General features: G+C 42.4%; 1 protein-coding gene across 7 annotated transcripts in view; it reads right to left on the reverse strand.

The window, feature by feature from the left end:
* The window catches only part of LOC101096257 (LIM domain containing preferred translocation partner in lipoma), a 692709-nt gene that overhangs the window by 464988 nt on the left and 212618 nt on the right, over positions 1-15103 (reverse strand). The gene's annotated exons all lie outside the window — the stretch shown is intronic.

The following is a 15103-nucleotide window of genomic DNA, read 5'->3' on the forward strand; positions in this document are numbered from 1 at the left end:
GCTGAGCCAGTATCATAGGGAAGATTTATGAACAACTTAGCTGGTGGGGGGGAGGGGGGGGACAGCCCAGCCAATGTACTGTTCTGATGGGATTACAATACACTATGTGAGGAAAGAAAAAGGATGTCTTGTCTGTCTGGGTAAGCCAGTCACCCCTCCAGGGAGCCTGCAGGCTGGGGCTGAGCTTCCCGGACATCTTGCTGAAGAGGAGGGCTCTCCAAGCCTGATTGCAACAGCTCTCCAGCACAGGGAGGCCCGGAAGCCACCCTGCGCCGACTCGCAGCCCCACATCCACCCAGTAATTTATTAATTGAACTGAATTAATTGAGAGGGCTCCATGATTACCTCCAGATGTCTGTAAAAACAAAGAACACTGGAAACACAGAGAAAAATAAAGGCCTCCGTCCATGGCATGGCACCAGAGATGGGGTGACAGTGATAGGAAGGGCGCAGTGTTGGCCAGGAGTATCAGAAGGAATGGCATGACCTTGAACATCGCCCCCCCCCCCGCCCCGCCAACCCTGACCCTGCATCAGGGCCGCAGGTACCTCAACTCTCTCAGAGTTAAAATCAAGCCCTGCCCCCACTAACTCGCAGAGTTTTAGGACAACCAATGAGATAACAACATTAGAGTGTCTTATATACTATAAAGTGCTATGCAAAGTGAGAGAAAGAAAATGCTTGCAGTAGTTTTCTCCGTTTTTAGAAGGGGATGACGGGAATCATTGAGGAAGCTTCTAAACTAGGAATCAGGAGGCTTCTGTTGCTGAAGCCAGTGGTGACCCTGGCTTTTCAGTCTGGTTGTAGGGAGCTTCATTTCCTCTCCCTCCCTGGTACCTTGTGCACAGGCTATGTACAGACACTTATTAAACTGTGAGTCCCTTGAAAGGCCAACGACCAGGGTGCCTGGGTGGCTCAGTAGATTGAGTGTCAGACTCTTGATTTCAGCTCAGGTCATGATCCCAGGGTCGTGGGATCGAGCCTGGCATCTGACTCCACGCTGAGCATGGAGAATCTGCTTAAGATTCTCTCTCTCACTCCCTCTACCCCAGCATCCCCACTTTGCTCTCTCTCCCTCTCTCTCTCTCTCAAATAAAAATAAATAAAATATTAAAAAAGGAAAGGGCCATGACCATATTTTACACATTTCTAAAACCACCATTAAGGCCAAGCACAAAACCAATATGGAAACCATGAGTCTGGGTTACTCATTGTTCTGAAGCCTGGCAGCAAATTAACAATCATATGAGAAGATTTCTCTCAGGATTGAAGAACACTAATCTCGGTTTTGTGTATGTACTTTTTTTAATTGAGTCTCAGTCTCCTACTGAAAGGGGATGAAAGTGTCTGTTCTGCTTTCAACATGACTAAAGTGAGCACAGGTCAGGACCAAGTAGGATAAAATAAAGCTTTAAAAACTCTCATGCCCTATGCACATTTGTAGTATACATTTTAGCTGTACGTTAACGTTATCCTCGCAACTTTTCTCTAAACCTAAAGTCATTCCAAAATAGGAACTTTAAAAAGTGGGTTACTATAGGATGCAGTGATTTCTAAAGCAAAGAGGCACATTTCCAGATCAATCCCACATTGCCAGTTGACTGTAGAATCCTGGCTTTTTCAGATATGCCGTAGATATAAAAGAACAGGCAACTTCTGGGAAAGTATAAGAAATGCGAACTTCAGCATCAAGATGCAAGTAATTGACTGCACCATCTTTACAGTCATCCCCAGTACCTCATGGTACCCTGGTATTGCCCTCCTCATAGACACAGCTCCAGCCCCACCCCCTGAGAGTGCCAGGGCCTGGCCATCTATCTGTTCGCGGATGACCTCTATGGCATCTCCTCATACCATTCTTCCACATGTCAACAGGGGTCCAGTGACACCATTCAGAGCATTTGTAATGAATTTCAAACGCTGTGCCCACCATCTACACTGCCATTTTCCTCCCGTCACTTTATACCAACCTTCACTTTCTACCAAGCCCTATTTTTCTCTTCTTTTTTTTTTTTAATCTTGACCCAACACAAATGTGTCTGATGCTGTGAACATTTCCCGAACTCCACCTTCCCAACAAAAGAGTAGCTTAATTTTGGGGTCTTCTAGTACTTGTATCGTACTTACAACAATCCACAGGGACTGACCCAGTGAGTGGGAAGCTTCTGAGTAGTCTCACTATCTGACTTCTGAGTAGTCTCACTATATGAGCCAGCAACGCTGGCTCGAAAGTCTTTAAGCAAGCCATGTTACAGATAAGTGTGTGAATGAATGAATGTTGATCTGTTTGTTTACTCATCCCTCTTTAGAATCTCTGTATCTTCCTTCTTAGCCTCCAGTGATAGTCAACTCTTTTCTCTTCCTTAATTTAGCAATGGAATTAATCATTTTGATAGATTTCCAGATATTGAACCATGTCTACATTCCTAGGGAAAAAAGCCTACTCACAGTTGTACTATTTGATATATTGATGAATTAAATACGCTATTTTGTATAGCAATTTTTTTACCGATAATCGTTAAGTAAGATTATCCTGTAGTATTTTTTTCTCTACTTGTTTTACTTCTCGTTATTCGGTTTTAACATGAGGGTTCTACATCCTTTTCTACCGTGTGGATTTGTTTCCTACTGAGGAGATTAGAATTATCTGATCTTTAAAAGTTTATCAGAACTTAGTGTAAAGTCATTTGGATGTGATTCTTTAATAATAGATCTGAATCATATTTCCAGTAACTTCTATGATAGCTGCAGCAGTTTTATGCTTCTTTGGAGGTTATTTTCATGTTCTGCTGGAAAATCATCCATTTCCGCTAGTTTTATCTCCCTCCCTTTCGATGCAGCTACCTCTCAATTAAAAATGCTGTCTCCTCTATTATGCATCATTTAGATCCCGAGCATCACTTCCTACTAGTCCTTAAGGACATGATTCACGTTTTCTCTCAACCGGTTCAAGTTAACTTCCACAGCACTTAAAATACTGTACTCTTCACACATCTCTGCCTCTCTGTCGGCCTGTATCCCACACTCAACTCTTGAATCCTTGAGAGCAGAAGTAATTATCTTCCTTGAGTCCCAGGACCTAATGCAGATAGACACTCAGTAAAAATGTCTGTTAATTTAATGAATGAATAACTGTATTTGCCTAGCACTCGAGCTCCAGATGAATCATATTCTCGTCCTGTACTCAAGAAGCTTAAAGCCTACCTGCAAAAGAGACATTTACATATGTGAAAAGAGACAGCAATACACAGTGTACAAAAAGAACCGGGTGTGTGACAAGAGCTAGCATAGGCAGGGGTGGGCCTTGACAGGGACTTTGAAAGCTGGGTGGCTCTGAAAGATAAATGGACCAACAAAGATAATGCCTGGAAATACTATAAGCTCAAAGAAGAAGCAAGGTCTTCCCATGGGACAGGGAAACAGGCGGGTTGTACTAAAATGAGGGACTCAAGGAGAATATTTGGGGAAAAGGTTTGGAAGATATAAACTGAGCTTGCCTTTTAAAAGTTTTATACAGAGAAATGAGAAGCTAGAACTTTTACCTTTGAACAGTAATCTAACAAGAGTACCCACTCTAAGTAAGAGTAAAGCTCTATGTTCCAGATGGATCCATGGAAGGTGACAAACACAACAACATAGACATGGAGTCCCCATGTCCCCAGTTCCAGTCTCAGCTTCGCCAGTGTGACCTTTAACAAGAGAGGATACTCATTTGCAAAACGAATGTCTGTAAAGTCCCAGTCAGCTCTAATATTCTATAGGGCTTTCCTTCTCCGAAACCTGAATTACAGCCCTGTATTTTGATAAATAGGTTTGAGGAAATCTCACAACTTTAGTGAACAGATGAACTAGAACATGTCAGTTGGGGTTTCTCAGCTTCTCCAAGAAAGACCAACATAAACACAAAGATAAGCAGTGGTGAGAGCTGGTTTTGCTGGACCAAAACTCACTCTGCTCTTACTTCCTCTGGTTCTAGGTCAGTTTCACTGTAAGCTTACAATCATTGCGAAAGCAAGAAGTGAAAGGGAAGATCTCCAGAGAGGCTGTGAAAATACACAAACACCATCACAGGAGAGGCAAACAAGAGAAATGGCCCTCATCTAAGCAAAATGCCTACCGCTGCAGGGAGGCAGAGAGCTGGGCTCCCTGGTCTTTCTGGAACTAGCGTCACATGCAAAGCAATTAAGAAGAACCTAAGAAGTTTCACTTAATTACCCTCTCCATTGCTCTTGGTCCTCTCCTCCTAGCTGTTCATTGGGTACAAAAAAGCCATGGACTGATGATAAACAGCCAGTGTTTATTGCAGAATTACTATATGCTAAGCAATTTTCTAACAATCACATAATTCTCTGGACTATCATATGACGTAAGGTTATCATTCTCCATATTCAGCAGATCAAGAAAGACTGTAAGAGTTAGAAAACGTGCTCAAAGATACATACGCTAACCAACAGCAAAACTGAAGCTTGGGCCTAGGTCTTCAATCCCAAATCCATGGTCTTCATCATATCACCTTCTTCTTTGAAGGAAAGAAAAAAAAACCCACAAACCAGAGGAAGTTACACTTAGAAACAGTCAATTGTGCTCTTATCTCCATTCCTAGCACCTGGACACTACCTGCCATAATGTCTTCTCAATAACCATCAAACAATAACCATCATGAGCCACAGGCTCACACACTGATGAAGCCAGTAGTCTGACCAAACTACTCAAAGCACCACAGAACACAGCCACAAAAGACCATATGATGCCTAAAATCCTTCCTCTGCACATGAGAAAACTTAGGACTATAGGTAAAGTGAGATCTAATACTTAGAAAGAAAAAAAAAGAGCTACTGAGCCTCTCTAAAGACACCATGTGAACGACAGGTCATCGTCAGCCACAAAAATAGAACTAACTAGTGTTTGCTCAAGTTTTCCTCTTTCCTGAAATCAATAATGTACAGTTCTATGAACATTTACATGGGTCACCAAAATTTAAAAACAACCAACGAATCATTGCAGAGTACCATTTAACACTAAGCTCTAGAAGCTTAATGTAATAGTTTTCAAAACTGTCTATACACTAGACTCATCCGGGGATCTTTACATATATATTCTGATTGAAGGGCCTAAAATAATTGACTTAGAGCATTTGTATTAATCTGTAAATCATGTTGCATTAGTCCCTAAATCTCCTTTGGCAATTAACCCAAAGCCTGGCTCGTGGTCAGTGTTTGCTAATAAACGAATGATACTGAGGGAAGAGACAAGTACTAACACACTATGTTACTGGTAGAAAACTTGAGAGACTGGGATGCTAAGTGACTGAAATATCAGAAGTAGCTGATGGCAGCCTAAGTTCAGGATTAATGTCCCTTCACATTTTCTTTATTTAAATGAGCATTAGAGATTTAAATAATACCTTGCCTTTAACTTTGGAGGGGTTTGGCCATCTTTCCCCTTTATCTAAAGGTCAATACTTTCCTACAATTTCAAACTGCTTTCTTAACAATCTACTAAAATGATACACTGTGCTTCTCTCTCTGGGCTACAGCTAATCATCCTGTCTCCCTCTCGGTGTTCAGCTGGAGGATACCTGATCCTCTGAATTAGACCCAGTTTTCAGGCTGAGCTCTGCCATGAACTCACACAGCAGCCTTCCCTCTGTGAGATGGCAGTGTCCGCCTCTGAAAACGAGGTGACTGGATTAGATGAAGACTAACGACAACCCTATTCACAGACTCTTCTGATTCCATGGAAGATCCTGACTGTAGGAGATCCTGACTGTAGAACAGGCCCCCAACAAGCAAAATCATGGAAATTCCAGATCATCTGCAATTCTCCTCTGAGCTCATCAGTAAGAAAGCACAGCCCTCTATTTTTCTTCTTCTTCTTCTTCTTCTTCTTCTTCTTCTTCTTCTTCTTCTTCTTCTTCTTCTTCCTCTTCTTCTTCTTCTTCTTCTTCTTCTTCTTCTTCTTCTTCTTCTCCTTCTTCTTTTTTGGTCATCCGTTTCCCTGACTGTTCAATCCTCCCCATGGCGGGAGGGAATCTTAGATTGATCTCAGAGACTACCAAGGTATCAATCAAGATTTATTATGCACAAGTAAATAAGTACTTTAGGCAAACCTTTCCCAAGTTGTGTAGGTAAGTCCCTACCAGTGTAATTACGAAGCAGATCTACCGTGGCATGTGACGGAAGCGTGGGAAGACAACGCTAAAGAATACGGCAGGCTGAAAATTACACAAATTGTTAGCTGAACAGCAAATGTGATCACTCTTCCTCTGAAGCGTCAGGTCAGAGGAGAGCCGGAAGGGCAAAGCGGGATCTGCCATGGGCTGAAAATGTCAATGTATTCACTCAACTTCTCTCTACAGGCAACTCTGGCCCAGCACTGGCTAAGCGCCCCATTCTCTGCATGGACAGCTGGCATTACTTGGAAGGGGTGACTACAGAATAACTCTGCAGAAATGCCAAACCTTTATATAGGCTATCGGAGACACAATTGGAAATACTGGAAAAAGCTCTGGACTTAAATACAGAGGACTCGGATGTAATTTCTAGCTCAGCCACTAATCAACTCGATGGTGCCTTTAGTCCCTTGACCTCCTTGAACAACAGTGTCTCTCCCTATCTATTAAACAAAAGATGCCTGCTGCCATTGCTTCCACTGCTCATGTCCTCCTACAAGTCTGCAAATTGAGTGAACTCAGGTTTCTTACACCCCTGTCTTAACTCCTGAGTCCCACTGATCAGGGAGTATAAAGTGAAAGAAGACAGGATAGGAATCCACGCAGAAAATACCGACCTGCTTTGCACAGGGTTAGTACGAGTACAAATTAATGCTAAAGGCACAATCCTCATTAGTGGCAACACCACTGGTGACGGGAAACGTCCCACTGCATTGCAGATCCCAGGTAAATGGAGAAGCAGCAGGGGGAGAAGCATCAGTCCAGACAAGTAAGCACTGGTTTCTGATAAAGAGGTGAAGAAGAACAGAGATCAATGTCCACACTGAGCTTTCATTTCAGATTCAGAATGTCGCACGAAAAGGGAACCATCAACTCTGACAGGGAAACAATAGTACTGGAAGAGCAGGACACTCAGGAGAAGGTAAAAAGCAGAATGGGACCAAAGCAATCACTAACTCTCATCAGTCGAAAACAGACTTGGGTGGCAACAGCCGGGACACTGGCCAAGAAGTCATAGAGTCCCACTGTGACAAACTGTAGGGGCTCATTTGTTCTTCTAATTTGAAAATCAAAGCCCAAGATTTAGAGTAGCTGAAGTAACTCTTCCAAGGTAACACAGCAGGTAATCACCATCAGGGATGGATTCAAACCCGGGAGTTTTGCTCCCCAAAAGCGTTTGCAGTAGCAAAGTTTCAATAAGCAAGCCTGTAAGTCTATTGATTATTGGATGAGAACTGGAAAAGGGGGGCAAAGGCACGGAAATGGACACAAGAGTAAAGAATCTCTCCTCCAAGAGTCAGTATCCATGCTGTGGGACATCAGCACAGAGGTCATGTGACCCCCAACCTTGTGCTCTAGGTCACATTCCATAGCAATGGTTCCGCTGGGCTAAGTGACCAAGAAAATTTTTACCCTCCCTGGACCATGAGTTCTCCAGCTCTACAATAGTTAGCATTAAGAAGACGATCTCCAAAATCCTCTCTCATGACAACATTTTATGTTCCTAAGGAGGTTTCTTCTTTTTTTTTTTTATTTTTTTAACGCTTATTTATTATTGAGAGACAGAGAAACAGAGCAGGAGCATAGGAGGGGTGGAGAGATACAGGATCTAAAGCAGGCTCCAGGCTGTGAGCTGTCAGCACAGAGCCTGATGCGGGGCCCGAACTCACAAACCTCGAGATCATGACCTGAGCCGAAGTCAGACGCTTAACTGACTGAGCCACCCAGGCGCCCCAACGGAGAAGGTTTGTTCTAAGACTCTGATTCTAACAACAGGTAGTTTTCTGTCCAAGGCTAAGAGAAAGGGGCAAAAAATACCTATAGCCTCTGCACTCAGAAAATCTACTAAATGTGGAAATCTGAATTTACAAGGATGAGATTCTGAGTGCCTGGTTCATACAGGTTTTAAAATCCTACTTTACATCTCGCCCCACCACGAGGATGAAACACAAGAGTGTGGAAAAGCCACCAATACAATCGCTAATGAGGCCTAGAGATCTCTCTGGTAGCACCTGAAACCTTCTCATTCCAAACCCACCACGACAGGAGTAGGTACTCAAGTTAATTGCTGTTCACTTGTCTGTGTTCCCGACAGCCTGCTCCAACTTGTTTGAAAACATGTAAACACTATGTTTTAGTGTTTACCAGTCTGTCATGCCCATTAGACAGGTCATAGAATTTTATTAGCAGTTTGAGGGATGTTTTAACTGATTTCTATTTTTTAATATTTTGTTTGGACTTTCCTTTATTAAAAATTCACTCTTGGGGCACCTGGGTGCCTCAGTCGGTTAAGCTTCCGACTTCAGCTCAGGTCATGATCTCACACTCCATGAGTTCGAGCCCCACGTCAGGCTCTGTGCTGACAGCTCACAGCCTGGAGCCTGCTTTGGATTCTGTGTCTCCCTCCCTCTCTGCCCCACCCCTGCTCAGGCTCTCTCTCTGCCTCAAAAATAAATAAATACATTAAAAAAATTGTTTTAATTCACTCTTAGGGGCATCTGGGTGGCTCAGTCGGTTAAGCTTCTAACTCTTGATTTCAGCTCAGGTCATGATCTCATAGTTCCTAAGATCCAGCCCTGTGTTAGGCTCTGCACTGAGAACCCAGGGCCTGCATGGGATTCTCTCTCTCTCCCTCTCTCTCCGCCCCTCCCCCACTCGCTTTCTCTCTAAATAAATAAATAAATAAATACACTTAAAAAAATCACTTTGATGTCCCAATAAAAACAAATAGAGCAACAGAAAAAAATTCTGCTTTAGCTAGAAGTTGGCAAAGTTGAAATATTTAATTTTGTCTTCACTGAACAGGAAGCCACCACTGACAAATCTCAGGCCATATTTTCATGGGACAATACTGCATGTGACTCTATGAGGCAATGTTTATTCAGGCCATAAACCCACTAAGAGTGATCACAGCAACAAGACACAGTGTTAACCGTTATACTTGAGACTTCCAAACATTAAATTGCTCAAAAACCTGTCACCTGTCAACTATGCTCTTTGTACCCTAATGTCACAACTACTGATTATAAACTAGCTTACAGCCTTTGCTCAGAGTTTAGATACTGTCATTTGAATGACTGTTATTGAGTTTGGGCAATAGTGTTATAAAGTTTCCGATGCAATCTTTGTTTCCCTATTACTTAATTTTCATCGTAAATTTGTCAAACCCCAAATCTGCTTTACTCCAGGGTTAAAATATAAGGATATTGCAAAATTAAATAAAAATGCCTGGACATCGGACAAATAAAGGGGGCTAGAGAAGAGATACAGATTTTCAACCTTCAAGCACCATGGCATACAGTTTTAGGAAGCAAAGAGATTCACCTTCAACTTCATGCATCATCATATGCTCTGAAATAATAAATTTTCTTTAACACCAGTCCAAGAGCCCGGAGAAATTTGTCAGTACTTAAAATGGTATGAAAAACAAACCGGCTTTTCATTAGAATGTGTTATAAATTCAAATTAAGTAAGAGAGGCTAGTTTTGCAATTTCACATTTAATAGCAAAACAATTGAAACCATTTTCAACTGGTGACCTTTTCCTTAAGTCACGTTGGAAGTTGTTCCACTTTTATTTCAAGATTTTGAAACAGAGACAAAATCTGTGGAGGCATTGACCAATGACAGCTGAGTAAAAATGAGCCGGGCTGTTTTGGATCAGTTTCAGAATGACATAGGTGAATGTTATTCCCTTTTAAATCTCCCTCCATGAGAGTACTGATGCTGTGCCTCCTGCATTTTTATCAATTACAGGCCACCGTGCATAAAAGACAATGCAACGTGTGAAGAAGGCACTAGGTTGGCTATTATTCTGGGAAAATCACTCACACACACACGCACGCACGCACACAGCACACTTTAGATTTGTAAGGTAGTAGGCAACAACATTCACCAACACAGAATTTTAATATCCCAGAAGCATGAAACTGTTAATGAAGATATTTCTTCTAAGATGAGCTAAAGGTGAAATGTAATCACCATCTGTGAGTTTGCTTATACGTATCTAATGACCAGGAATTCATTACCTCACAAGACAGTCCCTTCCATGGCAGAAAAGTTGTAACTACACATAAAAAGTTATGTGGAGCTGAAGCCCTTGCTCTCTTAAAAAACATCTGTCAGTCCTACCCCTGCCCTCTGGAACCACAAGCCCTCGGATACATGGCAGCCCTCCAGATATTTAAAATAATTTGATGGGGCACCTGGGTGGCTCGGTGGGTTAAGCCTCTGACTTCCCCTCAGGTCGTGATCTCATGGTTCACGAGTTCGAGCCCCACGTTGGGCTCTCTGCTGACGGCTCAGAGCCCAGAGCCTGGTTCAGATTCTGTGTCTCCCTCTCTCCCTGCCCCTCCCCCCACTCACACTCTGTCTCTCTGTCTTTATTTATTAAAAATAAACAAATACTTTAAATAAAGAAAATCCCAAGAATAAAATAAACAAATTGATAGAACAGTTCCTTGAACCTTATTTAAATTTTTGGCAGAATACATTTCAATATGATGGGGTCGGGGGGGGGGGAGTCCAAAATGCATTACTTTCCTAGACTTCCTATGTGGGCCATGCTATGAGCCAGGTTGAAAACCTGCTGCTCTAATATTATAACAGCCTCTGCAAGTAAATAAAGAACAAAGATGGCATCTTCTTTTATTTTCCTATTCCTTAATACAGAATCTATTCCATTATCAGTGCTCAGCAATTGAGTATTACATAAAAAGAAGGTAAGCTTAAAGTGTGGTGAATATAAAGAATTAAGATCTGTTTTCATGTCAGTTCACATCTCAAACATCAATCTCCACAGTTCATTATAATTAGGGTGACCAGATATCCAATGCATGCTTGTTGTTTTGATCTAATTATTAACAGTGTCCCTTTTCACTCTCAAAGGTGTCCCACTTTATTATATTTTGAAGTTTTAATTTACTTTTGAGAGAGACAGAGGCAGAGGGTGATATGGGGGAGGGTCAGAGAGAGAGGGAGAGCAGAATCTGAAGCAGGCTCCAGGCTCTGAGCTGTCAGCACAGAGCCCGACGCGGGGCTCAAACTCACGAACCACAAGATCACGACCTGAGCCGAAGTCAGAGGTTAACCAAGTAACCAAGTAACCAAGTAAGCCACCCAGGAGCCCCAAATGACTATATATAGTCATTTACTTATAATACTGTGATAACGTGGTTTCGGTCGCTGCATTCAAGAAAATTCTGAATATGGTAGTGTCTTCTCCCAAAGGTCAAAGACTTCCCATACTTTGACTTTATTACTGCCACTGCTAAGAGGGCCAAGCAGTAAGCAGTGTTAAGTAGAGGAGGCTTTGGGGCTTCCCTGCTCCAGAAGCATGTGCTTCCCAAAAAGAAGGAAAGAATGTACTAAAAAGATTCTACAGGAGTAGGAGAATGCAAGATACAGCAGAAATCTAGCAGAAATTAGTACCAACTACCCTACGCACTCAGCCTTTCTTCTGAAGCAAAGAATATTGCCCTAGGAAATGACACTATTTACTTCGATTACATCTTTACCACCTGCTCACTCCTGTCTCCTACCTTCACCAATGTTACCAAAGATTTCAAGTAGAAGGACAACAGGTTGGCCTGATTCATAATTTGGAACAGGAAGAATAAGGGAGCAGACAAGAAATTGAAATGTGTCCAAATGTATTCACTAGGGTGCAAGAGTAAAGGTGATAGAGATCATTTATAATTGTTTTACATTTCTAAATAGGGGTTACACGAGTTAAGGGAGACGAAGTTGAAAGAATTCAATGCAGGCCCACAGGCTATAAGTCTATCGTATTTATTTTAAATAAACTATTTTATATTGATTTCCATTGCAAATTCTAAATGTATATTCTGCAGGGGTGGGGGAAGGGGGGAAGCGTACAAGATGGAAAGTCGACAACCCTTTGCCAAAGACGGAACCCTCCCCCCCCAGACATGGTAAGCACTGTTATATCATCATATTGCATATCTTCTCGTAGTACTTTCCAAGATGTTTCAAACCAAAACAGTTTAGAATACTCTCCCAGCTCAGGATCTTCCCTCCTTATGGCATTTTCTCTGATAAATAGGAATTTCCCTTAGGGATTCCCTAAAGTAAAGTGGTTGCATTACCTTCTGCTATATAATTAATTGCACTGACAAACAGAGGTCTTCTAGAACAGAATTATTAATCCATCCTCAGTGTGGTATCCACTGCACACAAAGGCTCATGGAAGACATGCCCCAAATGTAAAAACTGTAACCCTTACTGTGTTGAATACGGTGGATAAGCACGCAAACCTGCCATATTGCAAAGGTGGGCTTGCAGGAAGGGCTTCATCACAAAAGAGATTCTGCCAAGTTATCTGTACTGGCTTGAGATTTGGAAGATGAAAATAAGACAAAGGCCATGTTCCTGTAGCTCCGGCTTGTTTTCTGCTGGAAGCATGGCCGCGGAGATGGGATTTTTCTGCATCCACATTCCCACATCTCACCTGTAGCCTTGGGGTTTTCAGGAAGCAGCTATGGTGGAGGAGTGGCTGGACTCCATGTCTCAGGGTCCAGTGGCTACTTTCCTGACCCTGGTTTCTTTTTTTTTAACATTATGAACAAAACCTTGACTTATTAGTTATTCTTTGTTAACTAGTACCGATTTCATCTTGTCAAGTTTACCACTGCAAGTTACCCAAACAGCCAAAAGTCACAATTTAGTGGAAGAACGTCATTAAACTGTGTATAATCATCAAAACCACAATGAGGTACCACCTCACACCGTTCAGAATGGCTAAAATTAACAACTCAAGAAACAACAGATGTTAGCGAGGATGAGGAGAAAGGGGAACCCTTTTTCACTGTAAGTGGGAATGCAAACTGGTGCAGCCACTCTGGAAAACAGTATGGAGGTTCCTCAAAAAGTTAAAAATAGAACTACCCTATGACCCAGCAATTGCACTACTAGGTTATTTACCCAAAGGATACAAAAATGCTGATGTGAAGGGGCGTATGCACTCCAATGTTTATAGCAGCACTATCAACAATACCAAAGTACGGAAAGAGCCTAAATGTCCATCTACTGATGAATGATTAAGAAGATGTACACACACACACACACACACACACACACACACACACACACACACACAATGGAATACTACTCAGTGATGAAAAATAATGAAATCTTTCCATTTGCAACAACATGGATGGAACTGGAAGGTATTATGCTAAGTGAAATAAGCAGTCAGAGAAATCCAGATATCATATGATCTCACTCATATGTGGAATTTGAGAAACTGACCGTGGCTTCTTAATCACAAGTACGGCACTGCATTCTTCAAGCCAACAGTTCTGTGGTAGCCTCATGATTCTCTGCAGTCCTGACTGTGGAAAATGTAACAATCTTGTGTGGTTCTGGGTTTTCTTACTGGAAGCTCAGGCTTGAGCCCGCTGGATATGCTCTTTCCAATTATTTAGAAGCACCTAATATCATGTATTCAATCCTTCCCGCCTAAAATACCTAGAGGGGTTTGTTTCCCATGGTAAACAGCAACTAAATCCCCCACGTTATCCTTACAATTGTTTGCCAATAACAATAATGACATAATAGCAACAAAAAAGACAGGTTCAAATCATTCACTGTGCAAACAAATCCTGAGTGCTGACGGAAGAGCTCAGATCTTCGCTAGGGACCTGAGCCACGCACAGAGCCCACACAGCACCAGCCTTCAGAGCCCCGCTTCTGATGGGAAGAGGCAACACTCGGTGATGCGGAGCAAAGCCGTAGAAGGATCATCTAATCTCAGCGATCTAGCCTCAGCTCTGTCCCTAAATGGCCACGTTTTCTAATTAAGGGGCCACATGGACGAAAGTCCCCTTAAACTGTAACATTCCACATCTCTATGAGTCTTTGTACTCACGAGGGAATTTACTTGGATTTAAGTCCTAACAAAACTTCCTAAATTTCCAGTTCCCTAAATCTGAAGGTCAGAACACAAAGGTCACACAATACACAGAACTCATATAGTTAAAATAGGAACAGGAATCAGTGACCCCCAAACGCTATGTACGATGGCAGCCTCCAGCTGGAAAGCCGCAGGGAGAAAAAAAAAAAATCTAACTCGTGGTTGCAGTGGTTGTTAAGAATACTAGAGAGCAGGCACAGTTTCTTCAGGGACTCCATCTTCTTTGCAAATGTCTGCCTCACTGTCTGAAGGAAAGGGGAATATTTACATGCACGCTCTTTGCTCAAAGTACTCAGGCCACTCAGTCACAGAGTGAAAGAAATAATAGGCAAATGCACTAATGCTTAGCTCGCTCAAGGAAAGTCATTAGTTTCTTCATGTCCTGGACAAGAAAATCTCTGCAGCTCATAAAAGAGAAGCAGTTTTAGGGACAGGAAGAAAAATGTCAGGAGAAGCATGGTCATACATCTAATGGCAGTTGGGGTACCAGCTCCAATGGTGGCCTCAGGCTAGCGCCTCCCAGGACCACACTGGGCCTGCATTGACTCATCTGCCAAATGCAGACCACACTCCCTGCTCTGAGTACCTCCCGTGTGCTTAAGAAGACCAGGAGAAATACGGAACACAAGAGCATTTTGTAATATACATATAGAGATTATTAATAAAGGAATTTCAAACAAAAGCTACAAATGGGACTTTTTTTCTTTTTTAAAAAAATTTTTTTAACATTGATTTATTTTTGACAGAGAAGGAGACAGAGCATGAGCAGGGGTAGGAGCAGAGAGAGAGAGAGAGAGACAGAGAGAGAGAGACAGAGAGAGAGACAGAGAGAGAATCCGAAGCAGGCTCCAGGCTCCGAGCTGTCAGCATGGAGCCCGACGCGGGGCTCGAACTCACAGAGTGTGAGATCATGACCTGAGCTGAAGTCGGACGCCCAACCGACTGAGCCACCCAGGCGCCCCAAATGGGACTTTTCAAGCCCAGGCAGCAAAAGGAAAT

Source organism: Felis catus, chromosome C2, assembly GCF_018350175.1.
Source record: "Felis catus isolate Fca126 chromosome C2, F.catus_Fca126_mat1.0, whole genome shotgun sequence".
NCBI lineage: Eukaryota > Metazoa > Chordata > Mammalia > Carnivora > Felidae > Felis > Felis catus.